We start from the raw sequence: 25,156 nt of genomic DNA, 5'->3' as shown, positions 1-25,156 counted from the left end.
GGGGCAGGAGAACGTTTCATAAATAAAACAATGATGTGAACAACAACATCCAGCATTTGCTCACTGTACTGAAAAGCAAACAAGGGAAAGAAACACCGTGTTGTGTTTAAACAGTTTTTTCAGGAATAAATTCTGCTGTTGGTTTTGGAGCTGTGCAGAGGTCAGAGCACTGGGCCTATCTAAATTCAACCTGCAGTTCCACCTAGTTAGTTGTTCTGCCCTAAACAGTTGCGTCATGTGGCTCTGTGCTGTTAAACAGCTGCAAAGTCTCACCTCAGAGGTTGCTGTATTTTAATTGGGGGAAAGCAATTTGTGTGTATATAATTGGTAGATCTGTTTAAATATGCAGAAGATTACATAGCATTTCACAAATATTAACTCTCTCATTCCTCCTCCATCTTAGAGGTAAGTAAATATCCCCATTTTACTGATAGGGAAACTAAGGCAGAGAGAAAAAACAATGAGGAGTCCTTATGGCACCTTAGAGACTAACAAATTTATTTGAGTATAAGCTTTCGTGGACTAGAACCCACTTCATCAGATGCATGGAGAGGAAAATACAGGAGCAGGTATAAATACATGAAAAGATGCGAGTTGCCTTACCAAGTGTGAGGTCAGTCTAATGAGACAATTCAATTAACAGCAGGATACCAAGGGAGGAAAAATAACTTTTTAAGTGGTAATAAGAGTGGCCCAGTTCAGACAGTTGACAAGAAGGTGTGAGTTACAGTAGGGGGAAATTAGGTTTAGGTTTTGTAGTGACCCAACCACTGCCAGTCTTTATTCAGGCCTGATCTGACTATGTCCAGTTTGCAAATTAATTTCATTTCTGCAGTTTCACATTGGAGTCTGTTCTTGAAGTTTTTTTGTGGAAGAATTGCCACTTTGAGGTCTGTTATCGAGTGACCAGGGAGATAAGTGTTCTCCTACTGGTTTTTGAATATTATGATTCCTGATGTCAGATTTGTGTCCATTTATTCTTTTGCGTAGAGACTGTCCGGTTTGGCCAATGTACATGGCAGAGGGGCATTACTGGCATATATCACATTGATAGATGTGCAGATGAACGAGCCCTTGATGGCATGGCTGATGTGGTTAGGTCCTATGATGGTGTCCCTTGAATAGATATGTGGATAGAGCTGGCATTGGGGTTTGGTTCCTGGGTTGGTTATGTGAGTAGTTATGTGATCTGCACAAGGTCACAGACAAAATCAGTATCAGAACAAGATTGGAACTCAAAAATTCCTGAGACTTGGTCCTGTGTGCAGATCATGAGACTCGATGTTGACAGGACAAGAGCCCTGTAAGTATAAAGGATGCATGTGATTGGAATAGACCCAGAATCCAATGGGGAATTGTCACAATTGTCTATGAAGCAAAACTTTTGGATTGACTCTTCCTGGGCCCATGTATATTTATTTGAAGTTTTTTTTTTCAAAATCCCACATAACCTTGAAGTAAAATCTCTTATGAAGAAGCCTTGACATAACATGCATTTGTCTCTCACAAATATTCTTCCATTCTCTCCCCTTACAGAGGTGGGTGGGTGTGTGGGCCACACCTGCATTGTAACTCTGTCACTTCAGTAAAAGGCAGCCCCCAATTTCATAGAAAAGAGCGCGGCTGCCATTATATTAAAACAAACCAGGATCCTGAACATTGTGAAGAAGGGACCTGAAAAAAGGCAAAAGCAAAACAAACAACTTTGTGCTGAAATGCGGAATGAAACTAGAAGTTTGCAAGCTGGACTGCCGTTTGATAATGGACTTGAGTGTTAACCTCATGCTATCTCTGTGCTATGGTGGCACAATTAGCTTGTAACCCAGATCCAGTACTTTTTGGATTTCAATATCTCTGATTCATCCCTCACTCACCTGTGAAACAGACACTTAAGAACTCAAATTTATCCTCCAATAGAGCAAATGAAAAGCTATTATCTCTTTACATTATCAACCTGATTCTTCGCTCATTGGAACCCATGTAACTCTTTGAAAATTATTTAGGAGTAACACAATTGAAGTTGCACCAGTTTTACACCCATATGAGAGTCCTTATGCCAGAAAGAAGGGGTGGTGCTGGGATAGGGCAATGGCCTGGGACATGAAAGACACAATTCAGTTCCCTGCTCTACTGCTCACTTGGCATGTGACCTTGGCCAAAATTTTCAGATGTGTCTAGCAATTTTGAACATCTCATTGTTTAACCATCCAAATTTAGATGCCTTAAAAGGGCCTGAATTTCAGAAATGGTGGAGCATTCACCTTCTGAAAATCAGACCTTTTTAGCCTCTCTCTCACTGGACACCCAAAAACTGAAGCACCCAAAACAGTCTTTTTTGAAAACCTTGACCTAATTACTCTCTCTGTACCTCAATATTCCTATCTGTAAACTGGGGACAATAGCTGGCTCATGGGCACTTACTGAACCCTCATTGATGTTTAGGGAGTGCTTGGTGTTCCCTGGTCGAGAAGTACTGCAGAAGATACAATATTACATGTAATGGTATGATTGGCTTTTTGTTTTTTCTCTCTTGATTTAAAAGACAGAGAAGATGATGAGTTTGCAAAGCAGAGATTGCAGGAAACTCTGAGGAGGAGGCAAAAATCTTCCAAAGCAGCAGCTTGTTTTGCCACTTGTATATTTGTGCTCCCTGAAAACCTCTTGTTTGCTTGGCACTGGCGAATGCAAAGCAGGTAGCTAGACATGTAGCCACTTGGGGTGTACAGCTGCCTTGAGGCCCAGGCTGGAGCCATTTTAAAGTTGGTCTTTAATATTCCCCCCTTTATATTGCCTGTGGCATGTATAGAGATAAGTTTCAGCTTTCTAAATGCACAACCCTCTGCAGCCCTTGTGTAATTCCAGTGGGAAAACTTCCATTTGTTCCAGTTGTCCACTAATTGGTCTGCTGCTTTCTAAAGGTGCTGATTACTCTGACTACTAATCTTCTGGTTAAAATCAAGAGACCAGCTGGAGGGGTCTACTGGAATTGCCTCTAGAAAGATCATGCTCAGCCACATCACTCATTCATCCCAGCCCAGGCAAAGCACTACAGGAGCTCTCCCTCCTCATATTGAGCACTTCTGTGGCACCTTCCATGTCAAGATCTCATCCTCCTGTACTTTATCTGACTAATCTGCCTGACATGCTGGGAGGTAGGGAGGTGGTGTTACTCTCTCAGTATATTGCCAACCCAAAGAGTTTGACTTTTTTTTTTAATGAAAGCTGAGTTTCCCATGTAATCACCTGACTCCAGGAGCTGGGGCACCATGGGTCTTCCAATTTGGCTTACTCTGATGTGAAAGAAAGAGAAGAAAAGTGCAAGTTTCACCTTGAGGAAAGGCTGAGAAGGGCTGATTGTGCAGACAGTCCTCCCACCATTCATTGGTGGTCTTGCTCACCCACCCTCTATTGATGTCAAAAATCCCTTGTTTTAAAAAGACAGATCAAATTTAGCCCATAAGCTAGGTTATGGGGGTGGGGGAGTCTAAAAGCAAAAGATATGTTTCAGGGACATGTAAAAATTCAATTGAAACTTTAAAAAAAAATCCCCCCAAAACAACCAAACTTTATCTAACTATGCTTGCAGCTAGGTCATGCTGGTGCCAGAAGCTGCCTGCACTGGGAAGTGGGTGGGTTTATTTTGACTTTACTTCCAGGGAATTAAACACACCAAAAAAAAAAAAATCAGCAAAAACTTTTCAACGTGGGAGCCCAAAGTTAGGCACCTCAGTAAGTGGCTTGATTTTTTTTTTTCCTCCCGCGTTTTCCAGAAGCCCTTGAGCAGCTGCAGTTCCCATTAAGTTCAGTGGAAGTTGTGAATGCCTGTCACCTCTGAAAGTGCCTTATGTATGGATTTAGGCGCCGAACAGCAAGCACCCAAGTTGGAATATTTTGGTTTCACAATGAAAAAAGCTTAACCTTTTAATAAACAAGTGATCACGACAAAGGTAGGAAGATTACATTATTATTTTTATTATTAATATAGTTCCTGGGAGCCCTAGATCAGGACCCTGGGTGCTAGTTGCTGTACAAACAGAACAAAAAGACAGACCGGCTCCAGCGAGCTTACTCTACCTGTAAAATATGTGGATACAGACAGGGAAGTGCAAGGAAACAATGAGAAAATATGGGTGAGCTTACTTGACAATGGTATCTGCTCACCAGCTGAAATGCATCTGTTTATGTATTAAAAATATAGGTCTGTAGTGGTTTACTGTTTAGCAAAGGCTGAAAGTTACTTTATTTATAAATAGGATTTAGTGATTCAAAACTTCCCCTCCAAGAACTCCTTTGTTGCATCTTCATACACAGCCTCCGTTAGTATGTTGGGGGAAAGTGTGACAATAAGGGACCAAAGTGTTTCGCAGATAGGAGTTGAACAAATAAGGCGGGAGAAGGAGGAGGTGCTGTAACTTGGTGTAAACTCTCTACCCCCGAACATTTTGATGTATTTATCATGGTATATCAAAAACAGCTTGCTCTAACTCCGAATTGTGAATGTTTGTTTTACCCCTTAGCCCCAGGGGCGCAACTCTTAGGTGTGCCAAAGAGCCAGCTTGTGAAAGGAATTCTGGGGGTGCTTTTGAAATCTCCCTGAGTGCTTAACTGCCTTTTAAAACTCAGGCCATAAATCCTGTTTTCAAAAGTGACTTGGGCCCTTAGGACAATGAAAGTCTCCAATAGTTTTAGGCTTCTACGTGTCTAAGTCACTTTTGAAAATGAGATGTGGGCACTCTGGAAAACCTCACCTCTCCCGCATTTGCAGGCCCCCCGTGGCATGGGGCGGGCGGGCTGCTCGCTCAGGTTTGAAAGCCCCTGCCGCCCTACCCCCTAAACCGGTGCCAGACTTGGGCGTGCATGCAGCGGGGCGGAGTGACCCCGCCTGCCTGGTTACTCAGGTGCAGCCGTGTGGGCAGGAGCCGGGCCGGGGCCGGTCAGCGCGGGGGGGCCAGGGCAGGGTTCTTGGAAGAAGCGTTTTGCGATTCTGGTTTCGCTGGCCCCCGTTGCGTGTGGGGTTTTTTTTTTTGTTTTTGGTTTTTCCCGTTGGTCGCCTCCCCTTGCAGCTGCGTTTGCGAAGCGGGGAGCGCTGCGGGCGTAGCTGCGGCTCGCCCCCTGTCTCCTCCTTTCTCCGTCCCCCCCCCCTCCGCCGGGCTGGGGCTGGGCGGCCGGTGCCTTTTTAAAGCGCCTGCGCTCCCCGGCCCCCCTCCGGCTGCGCGGAGCCGCGGGCGGGCGCTGGCCATGGCCTCCCCCGCCCTGGGGCCGTGCCCCTGCCCGCTGCTCCCGGAGCCCGAGCAGCCGCCTTTCCTGCAGGGCCTCCGCGCCGGCGAGCGGAAGAAGAGCCTCAAGCGCTCGGCGCCCGCCGCGACGCCCGAGCCGCGGGGCACGGCGCAGGGCAGCGGGCGGGCGGCCCCGCCGGGGAAGGCTGGAGGCGGCGGGGCGCCGGCGGACGCGGGGCTCCGCGGCCCCGCGGAGGAGCCCGGCCCGGGGCGCGCGGGTCCCCCGGCCGGGCCGCGGTGGCGGGGGCCGTTGGCGGGCAGCGGCGGAGCCGGGGAGGAGCGGGGGCCGGCCGGCGGCCGCCCCCGGGACCCGCCGGGCTCGGGCAAGCCGCCCCGCTCCGGGCGGCTGCGGCTGCGGCTGCGGCGGCGCTCCGGGGCGCCGCGGCTGCTGCCCGACGTGCGGACCATCTTCGAGCAGCCCCGCGACCCCCGCCTGCGGCCGGAGACCGGGGCAGGGCACCGCTTCGCCGCCTTCGCGCTCGGGAGGGGCTGGTGCGACCTGTGCGGCCGGGCGGTGCAGCAGCGGGCCCTGCGCTGCGCCAGTAAGTGTCTCCCCCGCTCCCTCCTTTGCCGGTGGCTGGTCGCCGCCTCCGCTCCCATTGCAGGTGCCTGGTCGTCCCGGCCCCCCACCATTGCATAGCACCCTGCAGCCCCTCCCGGTCCGAAATGTAATCACCCCCCTCGTTTGCCTTGCAGGGTCCCAACCCCTCAGCCCCCATAACAGGGTTCAGGTATCTCCTCCCTTCAGTGCAGCCGCCCGCCCCCCCCCGGGATGCCCCCCGCCCCATGGCTGTTGATTGCGAATGGCCGGTGACCTCCAAATCCCCTACCCCACACCCTGCTGATTGTGTCAAGAAAAACCAGCGGGCGGGAATCTGTATCTTTTAGAACATAATGTATTGTCTCCGGGAACTAACACATGGTGTCACCTTGTTGCATCTGATTTGCATTCTTGTACAGCGGTTAGGATTCCTCGAGCAGAGTGCCGCTGCTTTCTGCAGAAGGCTATTTCAGTAGTGCCTAAGGTGATATATTTATTAGAGGGGAGCTATTTCTTTCTCTGTTTCTAAACCTTGAGTAACCTCCCAAGTGGGGAATATATTTTTCCTTTTTTCTCCCTCTCGTTTTTCCCTGTGGTTTGCATGATCAGTTATTAAACCTATTACATCCCAAAGTATTTATCTTCATTTGCAGTTTTGAGATCATTGTATGCCTTCCCCTTTGCCCCACTGGTAAATCGCCTGGTTCTCAGACAGTGTATTCGCAGATTTATTCTTGATTAGGTCACTTGTTTTACCTTCTTCAGTAACTGTAAAGGCTTGCTAGGTACATAGCTGTATTGATGACAGATAATGGTTTGATGCAGGGGGCTGCCTGGATGGGCTATCACCAGCAGGAGAGTGAATTTGTGGGGGGGGGGGGGGTGGAGGGTGAGAAAACCTGGATTTGTGCTGGAAATGGCCCACCTGATGATCACTTTAGATAAGCTATTACTAGCAGGACAGTGGGGTGGGAGGGGGTATTGTTTCATATTCTCTGTGTATATATAAAGTCTGCTGCAGTTTCCACGATATGCATCCGATGAAGTGAGCTGTAGCTCACGAAAGCTTATGCTCTAATAAATTGGTTAGTCTCTAAGGTGCCACAAGTACTCCTTTTCTTTTTGCGAATACAGACTAACACGGCTGTTACTCTGAAACTTGCTTTAAAGGGTATCATTGGGATCTAATGAAATATTGTCTTACAAGACTGTGGACTTGCATGGTGCTACGGTGCTCATAGATGAGACAGATCAGTTTTTGAGTCTGGCAGCAAAGAGCTTCTTGTGTGTGCGTTAATGTGTTGTAGTCAACTGCTGCTTGGAGAGTTCATTTTGGTCACTAGCACATAACGCCTGTCATTTGGCTTTAAGATTTAGAACAGCTGTTCCATGAGGGCTGGTGACGTTTAATAACAATCTTTTCCTGTCCCTCTCAAAGCCTTTCTCGAAAGTCACAAATTCATAGAGTAATAATGATGGTATTGGAAGATGCTCCTACCTTCCTTATAGAATTTTCATAGTTTCATGATCTATGATCGTGAAATTCTGACTCCTCTGATGTCAATGGGAGTTGCACCTGCTTATGGGATTTAGCCCCTAGAATGCAGGATACTCCCGAATCATTGCATGATGTATATTTTTCTGCCAAGATGCCATTTGGCAATGTAAGGGCATTTCTCAATAAGCTAACTAACACACTGGGGGGAGAAGCTTGATTGAACTTAATGATCAATGTGGAACTTCTGATGGTGTCAAGGGAACTTGGATTATTGATTTTTTTTTAATTGGCTCTTGTATAGTAATCAAAGCTTAATATTTGATGGGGTGATGTACATTTTTATGTGCCCAGCACTGGCTCTGAATGGCTCATTCTCTCTCCCTTTTTGTAGCTGATAAATATGCTTCCATGTTCCGTGTTGAGTGGACATTCACTCTATGTCTGGGCAATAACATCGACTTATTTAACTAGCTGAAAATTACATTTTCCTATTACCAACTCCTCTCTACCTTTGTAACTATATTAGCAGTTATAAGGACAGTTATTAGATTCCTCTTTCGAAACGATGGCACTGATAATCTGTGAAGTACTGGATCTGTTGTTTTTTTTTTAAGCAGCTAAATAATTCTACAGTGATTTTTCTCTTGTTTTGTATTGTTGATTGTTTTTCTAACGCTGCCTTGTGCAGCATATAGAATCTTGTAAAGCGTATCTAATCCTGATGTGCTTTGGAATATTAAACTGCCTTTCAAAATGAACTCTGCGTCTGGCAGGGGATGCATGCTTCAGAGGTTACACTGACAATGCAATGTATGTGCTAATGTACCATATTCATATTCTAAATTACCTGTATTCTAGATATTGATGGGGGCGGGATTCGCTCTGCGTGATAAATTCACTCTGCATGGTGGTTTGTTTCAGCAGTAGCTTATGGAGGAATATCTAGTTACTAACTAAAGAAACTGAGACAAGATAAGTATACGTTAAATAAATAAAATGTGAATTTTTTTTTAAAGTAGGTCAGTGTCATTGTCCATCTTGAAACTGCTGGGGTCTGGAAAAAGGAAGCATGTCGGACGTCTAAATCTCTTAATTCTTAATTATTTTTTTCTACTCTAATACCTGAGAAATTTTAAGCAGGCTGCAAAAACAATCGCGCAGGTGTGATTGGGGCACATGCGCTCAGCTCCATTTTTATTTCCAGCACTGCACAAAAATCCCTCGAAACAAGCAAACCTTCGGCAGCAGTTAAAATACTTTGTACCCAGCGCTGTGTTGGCCTCCGCAATGACGGCAGTGCACAAACATGGAAGTAAACACAAAAGCAGACCTGTTTAATTTTGATTCCATTGGCAAAACATGGTGTTTGCTAATAGAAGTCAACATCGTGGTGAAATTACTTTCCTCTCCTCTACTGAAGGCATTACAGTCTCCTGTGCTGTTGGAGGTGCCATCATTCAAAGGAGACCTAAAACCAAGGTCCTGGCCACTTAGGGTTATAAAGGCCCTGATCTTGCAAACACTTACTTGCATTTTAACTTTGCTACTATGACCCTACTCATGATAGTAAAGTTAGACATGGACTTAAGTGTCTGCAGGATTGAAGCCCAAGATCTTACTGGCACTTTTCACAAGAGTAGGGATGTCAATGTAGGTTCTTAGATTTATATACAGTAAAATATATTTTTTATTTTTCTGGTTTTTTTTAAGGTGACCATTGTCATGTTTAATGACCTTTGTTATCTTGAGAAAATGCCTCATGACTGGAGAAGACATTCCACATTTTAATAGTGAAAGGGCAAGAAACTATCTGAAACAGCCGTTGTCTAATAGATGGCAGGGAAGTATTTTCACTTAGCAGAGAAGATCACACTTTTTGGTTTGATTTGTCATTCACTAGAGCATGACCTTCACTGATGATAGCTGTAACATGAATCCCGGATACAGCAGGGAAAAAAATGACAAATACACTGAAAATCTCGTATTTGTTCTTTTTCTTGTCGCAGGACCGAAATTGAAATTAATAAATCAGTTTAGTCACCTCAAGAGCAGTGACCGAAGAGCGCAAAGAGTTCTTGGAGATTGATGGCTGAGCCCACCTTCTGTGACTGACACACAGTTCTGTTGCAGTGCTTGGTTACTGTCTGGTTGTCTCCATCTTGATGTGATTTGATACTTTGGTCCAGATTTTCAAGAGTGCAGAGTTGGGTCGTGCTATGCTCAGCACCTACAGCTTATTGAGATGTCAGCTTTTGAGGGTTAGGAGCTGTCGTCTTGTTCTGTGTTTGTGCAAAGCCTCGCGGGCTCCTGTCTATGTCGAGGGCTCCTAGGTGCGACTGCAATACAAAGAATAATTGGGGCCAGGTTTTCACAAGAGCTCAGTGTAAAACATGTACCCCATGGGCTGAGCTCTTCTGAAAATCTGGCCCTGATTGTAGGGACTGAGTCCTTTTGACCCTGAGAGCTGCTGCACACCCATGGGACCTCATTCTTTGCTGCCTGGGTCAGTGTAGAGTGAGCCACTTGTGTAAGTGGAGGATTCTTATTGGGGACTGTTCTGCTCTCACTGGCTCTGGTGTAAAGGAATTCCCAAACGCTGGGACCAAGCCCTTTGACTTTGGGGGTGTTCAGTGCCTCATGAGACCTGGCCTTTTGTGTACAACTTAGTACCACAGGGAGAGTTTACAAGCTAGTTTGCTTTCACCCAAACTGTGGTGTCTCGTTCTTTCGTTCGTTCGTTCTTCCGTTCGTTCTTTCTTTCTTTTGGTGTGTGCAGCCATTGGACCTTAGGTCAGTAGCAACTCAAAGCTGCAAAAATCTGGAGGCTGTTCAGGAGCCCCTGTGAAATGAGTTTGGCGGTCTGGTTCCTTGTGATAGCTGCCAACATATGAGCTGGGCCCTGTTGTCGGCAAGATCCAGCCGGGAAGCCAGGAGTTTGATTTGGCCCCTGGAAGATGAAATGCCTGTCACTCATCAGCGTGCTTTTCCCTTAGAGTTCAGGCACTTTAACAGGAAGCTTGCTTTGCTGCTTCCCATGTTCATATTCTACGGCTAGATGGAGCATGTCTGTCTCCAGCTCTCATTTGTGATGTTAAATTTCCCCTTCATGAACAATTAATTGTCCTCCCACTCTCATGCAAACGTAAACTTAAATTGCGTGGGTGGTAGAAACTGTGTGAATGTGTTATTTATAACATCATGAAATCTGCTGAGCTTTTCACAGTCATTTCATTTGTTTCCTTGTAGAGAGTGAGACAGATGAGTAACAGCCATGAAATAGCCTCACCTTTGATTTGATACATAAATAAAGGTAGTTTTATGTACCTACCAGTGATCGAGGCTGCAGCATTGGATAATGCTCTGTAATGGGCTGGTCTGTCCACATTCCTGGCAGTGGATGCAGTTTGCATGAGCTTGGCAGACTCTGTTTCTCTGGCAGGCAGGCAGTATCACAGGTTGCTGCTGGTCCATAGGAAGGTGTTGGTTGTGGTGTATTTTTGTGAGGTTTTGTGTGTGGATTTTTTGGGGGGGGTGGGGTGGGGGAGGCATATGTTCTAATGCTGACCTCCCTGGAGCAATTATTCCCCTGTTCAGCCCTTTCTGGTTTTTCTGCTTTTGGCACTTGCTGGATTCTGAATCAAATGTTTCTGACTGTGATTTACACACTATGGTGTGTAAGCAGGGATCATACACATATCTCTTGGTGCCATTTGTTAATGAAGGGCAAGTGGGAGAGACAGTAGCAGCATATGGTCCTGTTGTAACACATTAAGGTTTTAATGTGGTGTGATATTCATTGAGTGTAACCCTATCAACATCATATCACATGGTAGCACAATGTGGTACAATAATAGGTCAGTGCTGGTCAATTTGTCACATGTGTTATTTAAATCCCTGCAGAATAGTGTGTGCACCTTACATGCACTTCCTTCCCACCTGCCTTGCTTGCCTCTTATTAACGTGCTAGTAATAAATGGTGCACGTCGTCTTTGTTCACCAGTGTCAAAAGTTCTGCCATTAAAATTTTCTACATGTTATGCAAAAGGCGAGGCATGATTGACTGTCAAGCATTTAAAGGGATATGGTGCTTTAATTTAGGACCAGATGTTTATATATGGTTTATTTAAAATAAAACCAATCCTCCACCTCCAAAGAGGGAAATTTTTGAAAGAACCTAGGGGAATCTAACTCACTTAAGTCCCTTTGAAAATTTTAGCTTAAAATGTTCGTATGTGGAACGGTTAGGGTGTTACAAGCTTCCTGTGAATAGGTTTTAGGGGGATTGCTCATACGGCTTTGGAATGTTTAAAGACTCGGGAAGAAGATTTAAAAAAGAAAAATCCTAATGCGTTTAGTTAGGAAAACCAAAAAGGGAAATAGCTGTGAACAAAGAGACACAAAGCATGAGTAGTTATAGTGTCAAAATTCCAAAACTAAACAAACTGCATATAGGGGGACGGGTGGAGTAAATGTAGGTTATCATTCAGTGGTGAGAATCTGAAGCAATGTTAGTAACTCAGGAAAAGGTCTTAAGTATAATGTATCTTCTTCACCAAGACCCCTTGAAAAGTTATGTCCCCCAGAGCAGCAGTGTCTCTCAAAGTCAGTGCATTGCCTTGCCTTGGTGAGTCCTGGTTGTGCATCTCATGTAGCACAGAAAGTTGCAAATTTCACTCTTGCGCAACTCCTGATTACATGTCAAAGGTGGGTCTGAGGCATGTCTTGGATCCAGATCCAAAGTTGGAGACTATTCACGGTTTCTTTAGTACAGCTCTACCGTTCTGGTTCTGCCCCACCTTAAATATTTAGTTAAATTTACTTTGGCCTATTCCTTAGCAGACAGAGGGCTTTACCTCGAACACTGGGGGCTGTGTGTGTTTCCCAGTTCAGGTTTCTGTCTACATTAATAGCTAACTTCTCATTCCAGTGCAGAAGTTTATGCACAAAGCAGCACATGCTGAATGTGCAGCAGGAGAGTCCACCGGTGTGAGGATTCAGGGGAGAGGAAGATGTTGTGTCCAGGACTTCCCTAACTTGTTTTTTAGAGATTGTGTGAATGGTTCTGCTATTAGGAAAAGGGGTAGTCGGTGATAGCAGCATGTTGCTGAACAAAGACTGGGGTTTTGGCTGGAATTTTTTCTTTTTGTGTGAACCAAAACCACATTGAAATCCCCTATTTTTGATTTCCCCTTTCTAAACTGATGGCCATAAATAAACCCTTCCCAAGAACTAGTTCGGGCGGGTGGATTCTTTTTGTTTCCTTCTCAATGGAAAAGCTAGGGGTGTGGTGAGAGCAGTGTCTCTGCCATGCTTATGTCAGAGTAAAAACCTTTCATTTCCTGGAGACTGCCTTCCTTATGGCAGCTGATAGGTTCAGACTGTGTGTGTGTGTCTGTGTCTCTCTCAAGATTGGATCCAAAGGCCATTGCAGTTAATAGTCTTATTGACTTCAGTAGGTTTGAATCAACAGCATCTGTGATTCCCATTCTAGTCAATGGGAGTCTTTCCAACAGCAGTTGGCTCAGACCTTTCACAATCACTTTATATGTGGTGGCTTTGGGTAGGCAGCAGGGAAGTGGCCTGTTCAGTGTGCAATATTCAAGAGTCTTGTTCCTAGCTTCTCCTAGGATGTGACTCAACTCGAACAGAGGCCTGGAGAGAGTAACTTGGGCTGTCGTCTTGGTCTTTTTCAACTGTTCCGTAGGGTGGACTACTGGGTCTTCACATGCAGCCCCATTCATGTCAACAAATGAATGGATGGTAGTTCTGCGTGTGGATCCAGGGCAGCATATGGCCCTTATTTGTCATCCTGTTAGTTAATTAAGAAACATTTGGGCTTCAGTCTTTAAGCTGTACTGTTGCAGCAAATGGAATCAGGCATACAAGACTATTGTACACTGTGCTTGTAACGTGTGAAACCTAAAACATGTAGTTTTAAGCATTTGTTTGGTAACCAGCAGCCTGTGATATGGCATTTTACAAGCTTTCAGCTGAAACACTCAAGATCTCAGTGGGAGAGACCAAATACCAGGCTCTCGTGCTGGCTACAGCTTTATCAGGAAGCTTTACCTGGTAGCCAGGAAACTGGGAATTTGTTTGGGTGGAGGGAGCTCGGAAAAGAGAAGCATCTTGCAGTGTGCTTAGGTTTGTGACATGGGTGCTGTGGTGGAGCAGAGGGCAATTATTTAAAGGAAATGCTGACAAATTCAGTTCCAAACCTATCAGGTTTCCACCTAGGATTCAGAGAACCAAGCTGAACTGCTGATGTGAGCTACACTTTTGATAAATCTTGTGGGGAGAGAGGAGAAAATAGGAGTGGTTATTGCTAGATCGGACACAAATCTTCGATATAGCTAGGACAGCAACATAAATAGAACAGCAAATAGAGTTGGGGAAGACTGACCAAGCACTGTCACCATGCATTGATGGTGGTCTGAAATGACCTTGTAGTGCAAGACCTATAAAGGATGGCACAGCTACGGTCATTAACGGTTTAAAGAGTGGTTTCAGATCCTGCTTTTGTTCTGAGGAGTTGGAGCGCTATCATATAGGTACGTGTATATATCGAGTGTGATACGCTTTTTTTGTAAAGGAGCGAGTGGAGTAATTAATTTTCAAGTTCTGTTGAGCTAGAATCTTGATATTTGGTTCTCTTCTATTATATCACTGAATATGCAGAGGGAAATCCACATGTCAGCTTGGACCTTTCTATCCAAGGTCCCCTGTCTTTTGTTGTAGAATTGCAGCTGTCTGAGTATTCACTGAAGCTAGAATGTTGAAATCTGGTGCAATCACTGCTTATGGACCACGAATTATGGAGGTGAAGGGGAAATCCCAGATTTGAGATTTGTCATGAGTTTTGTAGGTCGCTGAAAGGTCATCAGTCTGACCACTTCCAAAAACTAGATTAATTAATCTCAGAGTTGGCTCTGTTGATTGTGAAGCCTCCTACTTGGAGAGATGAAGGTCATTAGTTATATACAATGGATTGTAGCCAAGGAAGGTTTCAGAGGTGAGTTTACTGTTGGCACTAATTTTGATAGCTACTTCCACCTGAACAATAGGTTGCTGTTGGGGAGTGTGTATATGCACTTCCCCCCCGGCCCTTCCCACCACCACAATAATGTACGTTTGGATTACCACCTGGGGAGAAGATGCATGTTACCTGTCCCCACCATTAGAACTTTGTTACTTGATTAGGCTTGTTGTTTCCCAGCAGTCAAATCACTTTCCCCTTCTCCCAGCCAGTGCCCTTTCATGTGTCCCCCCGCTTGCATCTGTTATGAAGTCTCATGACTTGCTTTTGTCCTCAGTGAATCCAGGCAAATGTGCAGCCATTGCATTTTGAGTGGCCATAAAATAGTGATCGTTTCATTTGAGTGTTTGTGGCATTTGATAGCATATCCCTGCAGAGTGTCTGCCACAGCAGCCTGCTCTGGGGTTGGAATCTGATGCCTTCAGTCTTCAGCTTGTGTGCATTCAGCTGCAGCAGCCATAACTTCGCAAAGGCAGGAAACCTTTTGGACTAGAGGCTTCTCTATAAGGAAATCTTCCGAATCATTCTGTTTGTGTTCTGCAAGGAAGACTCTGTAGCGGACGCCCTTGAAATATACATGGAACCAGGCTCTTCCCTTAGCTTCATATATGCATTGCTCTCTGAGCTCACCTGTGCATCCGTGGACAGGATTTGGCCTTTAACTTCTGCATTGTGGCCCTGATTAAACAAAACATGTAACGTAAGCGTGTACCTTTAGGCACCTGCTTGAATCCATCCCTAGTCATCAAAGCAATTAAGTGCATGCTTAAGTGCTATGCTGAATCAGGGCCCATTTCCCTAGCAAGGAATAACACCTCCCTGTCTCTCCCCATGGTTCATGGAATGCTGCATGTTTCTAACAGCACTAGTTGTTTAAGGCAGTGCATTTGTTTAGCAGGTGAAAGCGTCCATTTAATACTGATTCCAGTAAACCTGGGAAATAGAATTTCAGTTGTTGACCTTATTTAATATTTCTCTCTTCAGGAGACCACTTTGCAGATTAAAATGACTGTCTCTTTTTTTTTCTTTGTCTGCACTCTCCCCCCCCCATTTAAATTCTTTTCAATTTGGGCATTTGAAGTAAAAGGTGGTCACTAATAACTCACCCAGATAATTTTTGGAGCAGCATCCTACTACTCTCTCTCGCTAATCCAAACAGGGTAGTGAGACTTTGTCTGAACCCAGCCCTCTGGGCAGCTATGGAGGTGTCACTTTTATAGACAACATGTTCACAAGATTACAAACATAGGTCAGGTGAGGAAATGGTGCTGCTGCTAATATATATGCTTTAAATACATAAACATAAGAACTCTTTCCAGCGGTGGGCAGTGTGTTTTGCAAGTGGAAAGCTGAGATACAGGGAGGTGAGGTGAAGTGACTTGCCCAAGGTCACACAGCACATCAGTGGCAGAGCTGGGACTAGAATCCTGGTCCTCTGTCTCCAGGTTCATTGTCCCAGCTACGGGACCATGTTCCCTGGCTGCTACTATCATTGCAAACCAGTTTAATGCCTGGGGGCAGGAAGGGAGAGGAAATGGGGTTAGGTAACCAGCATGGATTGTAGCTCTTATTTTGCAAGGTAGTTAGTTTCTCTGGCCCAGTAGATTAAATTGGTGTGTTTAGCCTTGAAAGTGTTCCTTTAACATTTATAGAGGTTGACTCAGTGTTGAGTGCCTACGGTGCAGGATGAGGAGGCAGGATTCCTAGTTTTGGCAGGGAGGGGTTTGTGCTTTCAGGGGAGCATTTCCTAGTGGCTAAATCAGGGGGCTGGGAGTTGGAATTCCTGGTTCTATTCTCAGGACTGCCTCTAACTCGCTGCGTGACATAAGGTTAGTCACTCCATCTCTGCCTCTATTTACCCACTTGTAAAATGGCAAGAATATCTTCCAGGAGTATTGCAAAATTTAATTTTTATTTGTGAAGTTCCAACCTTGGATGGTTGTATAAATGCAGGATAGTAGCCATGCTTTGGGATATGGATTGCAGTGATTTAGAGGTTGTGAAGGGCTAGATTTAAAGCATGCTGCTAAACTGATTTCTTTTCCTGGCACTTGGCGCCTGAGGCATGCATTTCTAGTTGTAACTGCAACTATAAAATAAGCAAATTCTCTTCCTCCTTTGGATTAGTGCCTATCTGTGCAGTTTAAATCCATAATCTAGTGTTTAAATTTAACCTGATTTTTATCAGTTATTCCTTTATTTTAGGCTGCAATTAAACTTTTCAGGCTTCGACTTCAGACTCTGAAAACAGCAGAAAGCTATCACTTGAGTGAAAAAAGGATACTGGAAAAAGACTTCCTAATGAAAGGATGGGCCCTGCTCTCTCTCTCTCTCTCTCTCTCTCTCTCTCTGGTGTAATCTCTTCCGTTAGGTTGTTTTATCTTATCAAACAAAAAGTCCCAGAAATAGAAAGTTTTCCACGGGTAAGAGAACCAGCCCTGAGATACACAGCACTGGGCTGTGTGCATTCCCCTTAAAAAAAGGAGCCCAAAGTGGCAGTAGAGTAGAAGAGAATATCAATATTATTCAGTCTGCACGGGGGAAGAAAAAGAGCCTTGAGTTGGAAATGTACGTAACTTGCAATGGAACACACTGCTGCTTCCAATAACATTCCGCATCGGGGTGCTGCCCGCTTGTTTCTCTAGCCTGCCTCGGTTGCTTGAGCCTGAAGAAGCTATTGATCTTCTGTTACAAGGATGACACAGGGGAAAGCAGAGGCAGCCGCTTGCTTTGGGGTTGTAACAAAGAGAATACGCAAGATATTCAGGCATTATCCCAAGTCAAAATCTTGGTCCGAGGGTCTGCACCTACTGCGGAGGCCCAGCAGGGAGGTCTTACTGGTTAAAGGTAGGTGCTCTTGCAAGTTGGTATACTAGGCATATTAGTTAATTGTCAACTTGTATCCGGTTGCAGCTACGAGTTAAACATTACGGGATTTGTGCAATTCTGGATTGTTGTATGTATTAGAAATGCAACACATAAGAGATAACAAACTGTAGTGGTTCTACTTTGTAACAGGCCAGATGCTGAGGGTAAACTCCCCTTTGGCTTTGGGTTCTTACATATGTCGATATTGAGGATCTGAAGCAATTCAAAATTCTTCTGTTTAGTCTCAGCTGCTTAAGAATTATATTATGTTTTTCTACAAGTGTGTCCCCAAATGCTGAAGTACCACTATTGTGAGCTGTTGTATTGGGGTGTTAAATTTCTTCTTTTCACCAGGAAAGCTCGTCTTTCTAACTAAATGTGACCCTATTGCGTTTGCTAAGAAGCTGGTTTCAAATATTATGGTTCCAAGATGAAGTAATTGTACATTTCTCAAGAGTGTTTTCACAACAGTCATAGTTTGGGGATGGTTTTTGGGTATGCTTGTTCTGAAACAATAAGGCAAGATTTATTTTATTCACTTCAAAAATTGGGTTTGTCGTCTCAGGTGAAAATATTTTACTGTGAAATCTTAGGACTGTAGTGGAGACTAATCTTTTAGACAAAATGGTATCTGCAGTTCATATACTGTGTGTTAACCAGGAAGTCAAAAAAGGCCTCTTTTAAGGATGACTCTCTTGAATATGAGCAGTTCAAAATAATATCTGTTGGAAAACAGAACAGGTTTAAGTCTGTCATTACTTAAGTTGGTGACACCTTTTAGATTTCCCCCTCCCTTGGAATTTATGTGACAATGGATGTTCGCTTTCATCAGGTTTAAAGGGCCAGACGCTGCAGTCGTTAGGTAAAATGCCCATTGATGTCAAGGTGTTTTATCTGAGTTCAGGTTGAAGGACTGAACCCTCTGTCGTCTTATGTTTGAAAGATAAGTGACAAAGAGCTTTGAAAATCAAATCTCCTATAAAGTGTGTGGTGTTTGTGGAGTTAATGGGGAAATTGCTGGAAAGGCAGACTTTGAAAGTGACTGAAAATGACTATGTAACTTTAAGGGATTTAGATGATTTGTGTTTAGGGGTCCCCTTTCATCATTGCTAAGATCATCTTAAGCACTTTGTGGAACTGCTGTATTCACTGCCATGAGTTTCCTGCTAAAATATCACTATATTTGGTACATAGATTTATCTTAGTGACTACCCCATGACCTTCACAGAGAGCGTGTTAGGCTGCTGAGTGCGTGAAATGGGAACTGGCTGATTCTCTTGAACAGCAGGCCAAGAATTATTCGGCAGTCATTTCCCTTTTCTTTTTGCCTCTGAAATTTGAGACAGGGCTAGAGATTTAATAATATCAGTCAGGTGTGGAATTGTAGAACTACGGTCAGTGGGGCTGCGGGGTTGCTGCTACACCCAGCTGCTGTGTTCTAGTTAAATTGTGTCAGCGTTTCCGTTAGAAAATGTAGTTTTTAGAGGATTTTACTAGCTGGTTGTCAAGTGTTTGGGGTTTTTTGTTTGTTTGTAAACCTCAAGCTGAAATTTTAGTATATTGGGTCTCCAGCTGTGTTTGCACTGGTGCACGTGGGAGGATAAAGCCCTTATGCTCTTCCCAGGAACGCTGTTTTTTACCATCTGGTGTATTTTAAAGGCCAATAATTTCTTTTTCCAGCTCCCTTTTTTGAACTGGGACTAAAGCAATCTGGGAAAAGATTTCTTAGCCCAGGGGGCGTAAAACTTTTTCATAGTAGGGGATGCATCTTCAGTATTATCAACCCCCAGCATTCAAAAATGTGTCAGGCCTCAAAAAATCACGATTGGCTTAAAAATCGTGAGATTTCAAATAACGAATGTTGTACTCTTTTTATTTACTGTCTGTCCTCTGATGGTGCACCCACGTCTCTCTTCCAAGCTTTTCTCCATGGCTATGAGAGCTAGCTTTTTCTTTTTTTTTTAACGAAAGCAATGAGTATCTGTTATCACATGACTCCTGGAGCTGGGGCTTTAAGGAAAACATCAAATATTGCAAGACTTATTATAAAATCATGAGAGATGGCAGCATTGCTTTTTAACAGATAGTTACATGGACATGTCCCCTCCCATTCACAATTGAATGGATTGCCTTCCATTCATCTTAGCAGCTGGAAACGTTTGGCCAGCCTGCTTTTCAGATCACAGTGTGAGAACTGTTGGTTTAGCAGAAACCAGAGTGAGCGGGGTAGAGAAATTGCCCCAAACCATCTTCACCACCCACAGGTCTCATCTCACGAACCAAGTTTCAGAAAGTTCTCGTGTATAAAAGCTACTGAATATTTTAAATCTTTTTCCAATTTAAAATTTGTGGGTAATCTTTATTGCATCCCCCAGGTAGTTTGGTCTTGAGGTTAAAACCTCTCCTCAGGACACCTCAGTGCTTTTCCTGCTGCTAAGAAGAAGTGTGGTTGGTAATTAGAGCAGAAGGCTTGTTTTCAGGACTCCTTCATTCTCTTCCTGCCTCTTCCATAGACTCATTACATTACCTTGAGCGAGTCACTGTTGCTTCTCTCTGTGTTTCATTTTCTTCTTCTGTACATTGGGATAGTCAAGGATTATTCCTTAATTCTGTATGAAGTACCTGGCGCTCTTTTTTAGGAACTCGCAGATCATAATAGTAATAAATACCCATCCCATAGGTCTACCCTGAGGCTGAATTAAATGTTTGCAAAGTGCTTTGAGATCCTGTGGCTGTGTGCTGTGCAGGTGCATCATCACAAAGTCTAAGCATAGTTGAGCATTAGAATTACAGGGTAACATTCAAAAGAAATATAACAAGAAAATACTGTAATGAGACTTAGACAACAGCAGTAAAAGTGAAGACCAAGAGAGCGTGCAGCAGCCATGTTGAAACCCTAGCACCTCATGTGGGAGACAAGGAAGCCGGTTTAAATATGTTGTTGCTATTTTAAATCCTAGCTTCTGTTGATTGGGCATGCTTGCTTTGTTCTATGCAACTTCAAAATTGCTTTGATTGGAAAAGCAAGAGAGGATGTTTGGCAGCTTAACAGTTCCTCTCCTAGCAAACTCTGCCTGCTTCTAATATCTTGAAAAAAGGCCATGATTCCCGAGGGCCAAACTTGGCCTTCAGCTTTACCAATGTCACTCTGACATGACTCAGTTGAAGTACATAAAATTGTCCCCAATTTAAACTGGTGTAACTGAGAGCAGAATCTGGTCCTAGCTACGCAAGTACGATGGAGGAATCTGGCCAATGGAAGAGGTTAGAGATGTACAATTCTCTTGGAAACTGGGTTGGCAAAAGTGTTTGGCAAAAGTGTTTGTGCTTAAACCTGCAAGAGGTGCCGTTTGGTTTGTGCATTTGGGGAGGAGATGGAAGGAAATAGCTTCCTCTGGGGGGACTCACATATCAGCTCAAAGAGTCTCTAATTTTAGCTGGACAAAAAAATAATTAACCTCTGTTTTTAATGGAGGACGACAGAGATTCTGATCGATCACTAACCCCGATGCCTTTGTGGGAATTTATTTGCATGTTGGATAGAAATTCAGTTTCTGTCAAAGTTAAGCGTCTCTTAATTTGGATGTAAAATAGCTTACTCCTTGAGTGGAGGCATCCTACTTCAGAGGCTCTTGGCAAACCCTGTCACGTGGCTATATCCTAAAGCTGGGTTCAGTTTCTAAAATTAGCTTTCCCTACAAGTTACTGAAGTGATTATGTCTGTTAATAGGTGATAGTGACGAGAGAGTGTCATAGTAAATCCCATAAAGAAATGCCTAATAACAGTGGGCCTGATCCTGAGGGTTGGTGAGCAGCCACAGCTCCCGTTGACCTCAGTGTGTGTGTGTGGGGGGGGTGGAGTGGAGTGGCGTTACGGGTGCGGAGCTGCTTCCAGGGTCAGAGCTGATATCAGTGTGGTTTTAAGTTATTGCTGTGGTCCAAGAAAGATGAACAGACCAAACCATTGCAATTACAGTGAGAGCTTCTCTGTCATGCTATCAGTGCAGTCCCATCCAGAGCAGGCTACAACCCCCAGGATATTATAGTGGTGAGGCTGGCCATATAAGTACTGAGATAGTGGGAGAATGGTGCAGGGAAGGGGCCAGCTTCAAAGAGTTTAGGCTTTGTTTGGTAAACACCCAAAAGTTTGGCTGCTGTTTCTGCAAACTTGGGCTGGGAATTTCCCAAGAAGAGGCTCTTTCCCAGTGCTCTCTAGCCCTTTCACTTCCCTTTTTGGGCTGAAAAGATAATGAGAACAACTTGGGTCCTGGCATCGGAGAATTTTTTGCTCTTCCCTTATGGAGAAATGCTGCAGTTTTCTAGGAATGCGTCCCCCACACTACAACTGGCAGCAATGCTAGGCAGAATTAGTGGTGTTCCTGTAGAACGGTGGCTCTCAACCTTTCCAGGCTATTGGACCCCTTTCAAGAGTCTTTGTCTTGTGTACCCCCAAGTTTCACTTCACTTACAATCTTACAAAAAACAGACATAAAAACACAAAAGTGTCACAGCACACTGCTACTGAAAAATTGCTGACTTCCTCATTTTTACCATATATTTATAAAATACATCAATTGGAATATAAATATTGTACTTGCATTTCAGTGTGTCGTATACAGAGCAGTATAAACAAATCAGTGTCTGCGACTTTGTCTATGACTTTGTACTGGCTTTGCTAGTGCTTTTATTGTAGCCTGTTGTAAAAATAGGCAAATAGTGTTATGAAAATTGGGTCTCTTTAAAGTGTCACAAGTTGAGCTCTTAAAGTCACTAGTTGCTTCAGAAAAATCCTGGATGTGCAAAAGTGGGGTTGGGAAGGGGAGTGGACCTGAACCTATCATAGCCCTTAGCCCATTTTGCAAACCAAATTGTAAGTTTTTATGGGGTAAAGGCAGGGAGATTGAATTATCAGGTCACCTTTTTGTAGCAGCACCTTTCAAAGGAATGTACAGAAATTGGGGGACTGACTCCCTTAGACGGCTTTGAAAATCCCAGCCTACAAATAAATACATAGGAGAGAGACCTCAGACGGTTCTGGATCAGTTGATGGTCCGTACATCACAAGTGGTTCACGGGAGCCCATCTTGGTAGTGAGTAGAATGAAGCCTCTTGAAAGCTAGGCCATGTGTAGCACTGGGAGCAGATGTGTCTGTGAAGCTCTTTGTCTTGTACAAAACATAGAAGGTGGAGATTTTGCCCTCCTGGATTCTTTGTTGGTGTCAGCACTAGACCCATGGCGGGGAACACATACCTTCTGGTTCCCCCTTGAGGCTTCTGTTTCCACCTCACTGCTATTAATAGTGTGAAACTGTTTCTGTGGAGAAAAATAAGTAGACACATGACTAGGGCTGGAGAGATCCATGTTCGATACAATAGCCCCTCCTTGTGACTCCTGTGTTGAACAAAACTAGGGCTGGTTGGGAAAAGATATATATTTCCCCTGTGAACAATTTGATGGAAAATTTAAGTTTTTGTTTGGTTAGTCAACGTATTTCAGTATTTTTTTTTTTGTAAAAAAGTAAATTTTCATTAAAGTGGAAATTTTCTTGTCAAGTTTCCATCCCATTAATAAGCAGTTTTTCCCCATTAAAAGTAAACATTTGGATGGAAATGTTTTATGACTAGCTGTAAACCAAACCCTTCTGGGGGTTCAAACAACACATTAGGGTTTCCCAAGCATCTGGAAACACTTCGATACAGTAAGAACGTTTAGTCTTGTGGTGTTTCCACTCAGCCTGGAAGAAGGAAGCACCAGCTGTCTTCTGACCCAGCCCATTCTTGTTCACTTTCATCTCCCAGCTTTGTAGCCTCAACAGGAGGGGAGGGTTTTGGTCAGGGTCAGGTCAGTAATGGCTCTATAGGGTTCCGCTCTGCGTATTCAGGTACCTCCTCCCCAACGCTTTGCGTGAGCCCATGGTTTTGCTTGAAGTGCTGTTCATAGGGAGTTCTGGTTTGGCTTTTTTTTTTAATTAAGTAGTATGTCTGATTCAGCTGAGGGGTTTTTTAAGTAGGTATCTGTGGAAAGATTAACAAAAAATGATCAAATAAAAAGGTATGTATCTAGTGCTGATGAAGGGTGCTGAATGGTTTTTACGCACGGGCCAGGTAAAGCATTATGCAGTGGCAATATCAGCTTGCATCTCACCCTTGAGCTGAAGGGACCATCTCCAAGACTGAGTGAGGACAGTGCAGCCTCCATGGCTTGTTCAATCATTGTTTTCTTTGTTGAGAATGCCAAGAATGTGGCCAGTTGCAGTGGTGCTGGTACACTCCCTGGGACTTGGCCTGACGCACTCAAGTAGCGGCTGAAAGATGTTCCTGACCTTGGCTGGGTTTGAATGGATAACACAGAGGTGAAAGGTTCCCAAGCATCTGAGCCATCCAGTGCCATCTGTAATGCACCTTTGGTGTGTTTAGAAACTTTGGGGGAAGGACACCATTTACAAAGAAAATGCCTTTGAACTTTATGACCATTGTACAGTGAGCTTTGTGGAGGGTACAACCACAGAAATTAGACTTACGTACGGTAGTGCAAAGCTGTATCAAGGCGCCTTGGAAATTGCCTGATTATCCACGGAAGGTTGTCTGAGTGCATATATGGAATTGAAGTCAAAAGGGATCCTATTATCTTAATATCTAAAACAATCTGCTGGTTAAATTTCTTGATGTGCATTGGGCTATACTCAGTCTCTGCTCCCAATTCTCATCCTCAGAACTCTGTTTTATCTTTTGTTACTCTCTGCCTTTCCATGCAGTAAATCAGCTTTCATTACAGGAACAATTAAATCATGCATAGTCCGTGCAGATGGTAGGGAGAGCTGGAAGAAGGTCACAGCAGCAATACAGAACCCATCGTTCATGAAATTCCTGTTAAAAGGAATTTGTGGTACTGGGGAAGATCTGGAGTGAGGCTGTTGTGATTATTTGTTCTCAAATGCTTGTGATCCCCAACCTGTGTGCGTTACTGAATTGGTTTCCCAGAATGCCCCCTCCATCCAGCCGGCATGTGCTGCTTTCCCTTCGGCTCTGGGTTTTCTGACTCGTAGCAGAACTCAGTCTGCAGCAACTCCCAGCTTTGTAATTGCATGAAGAGCTGGAAGCCGTTTCTGGGACCCAGCCCAAAGTTTATCATCAAGGTTTAGGGAGGGGGAGATGGGAATGGTGGTCGGAGCAGCTGGAAGTATCTGCACTGGCCCTTGTGTCAGTGGTCTGGAATTACTGCTTTCTGAGCCAACCCTGACTTGATCTAGGAAGGGGAGAGGGGATCTGAGGCTAGTATGAAGTAGGGGAGGGTTACGTTAATTGCTTCAACTCTGCCATGAAGTTTTTGAGTTGAATGTCACTGCACTTACATGTACCCCTCAGGTGCATCTTTCCAGAATGCGTGCTCCAAAGCTCCGTTGTGTTCAACCCAGACTGAGGCTGGTGGTATCTAAACAGGTGACCACCTTCTTTCCCCTCCTGCTGAGAAAGAGGCTCACAGTCAGTGTAGGTGATAAAGGATCTCCTGACCACAGACTTCTGACCTTTTTTATCTTCAGATGCTGAGCTCTTCCCCTCACGCTTTGCATTAATAACCTTGGGCCTGGATGTGCAGAGTTAGGCTCTAAAGTCTGTATTTTGGAACCTGAATAAGAGGCCTGATTCTGAGAGGGGCTGACCTGCTCTCTAGCAGTTCTGAGTTTATCAAAATGATCATGTTTATTAAGGTGCCTAAGTACAGGCTTCGGGGCCTAATTGTAGGGCACCCAGATTTGAAAATCTTGGTCTGTGGTGCCTTAAAAAGTCTGTGGCTTGTTCTAAGACTTTCCAATTCAGAGGTAACTGAAGGGTGGCCTAAAGATTGCTAAAGTCCAACCTGTTGCTCCACATGGGGTGAAGACAAAGTTGATCAACAGAATGTTTTTTATGGTGGCAAACTCTCCCATGTGACTTCT

At 44.2% G+C, this 25,156-nt stretch overlaps 1 protein-coding gene across 1 annotated transcript in view; it reads left to right on the top strand.

The window, feature by feature from the left end:
- Positions 1-25,156, top strand: part of IKBKE (inhibitor of nuclear factor kappa B kinase subunit epsilon) — an 80,485-nt gene that overhangs the window by 40,694 nt on the left and 14,635 nt on the right. Inside the window, exon 21 of the transcript XR_013634886.1 lies at positions 3,771-3,947. The gene's annotated coding sequence lies outside the window, so the exon portion shown is untranslated. The remainder of the gene's footprint in view (positions 1-3,770; positions 3,948-25,156) is intronic.

This window comes from Lepidochelys kempii, chromosome 21, assembly GCF_965140285.1.
Source record: "Lepidochelys kempii isolate rLepKem1 chromosome 21, rLepKem1.hap1, whole genome shotgun sequence".
NCBI classification, from domain to species: Eukaryota; Metazoa; Chordata; order Testudines; family Cheloniidae; genus Lepidochelys; species Lepidochelys kempii.
Note: the sequence above shows the minus strand (reverse complement) of the source record. Positions and strands in the feature narration are given on the sequence as shown.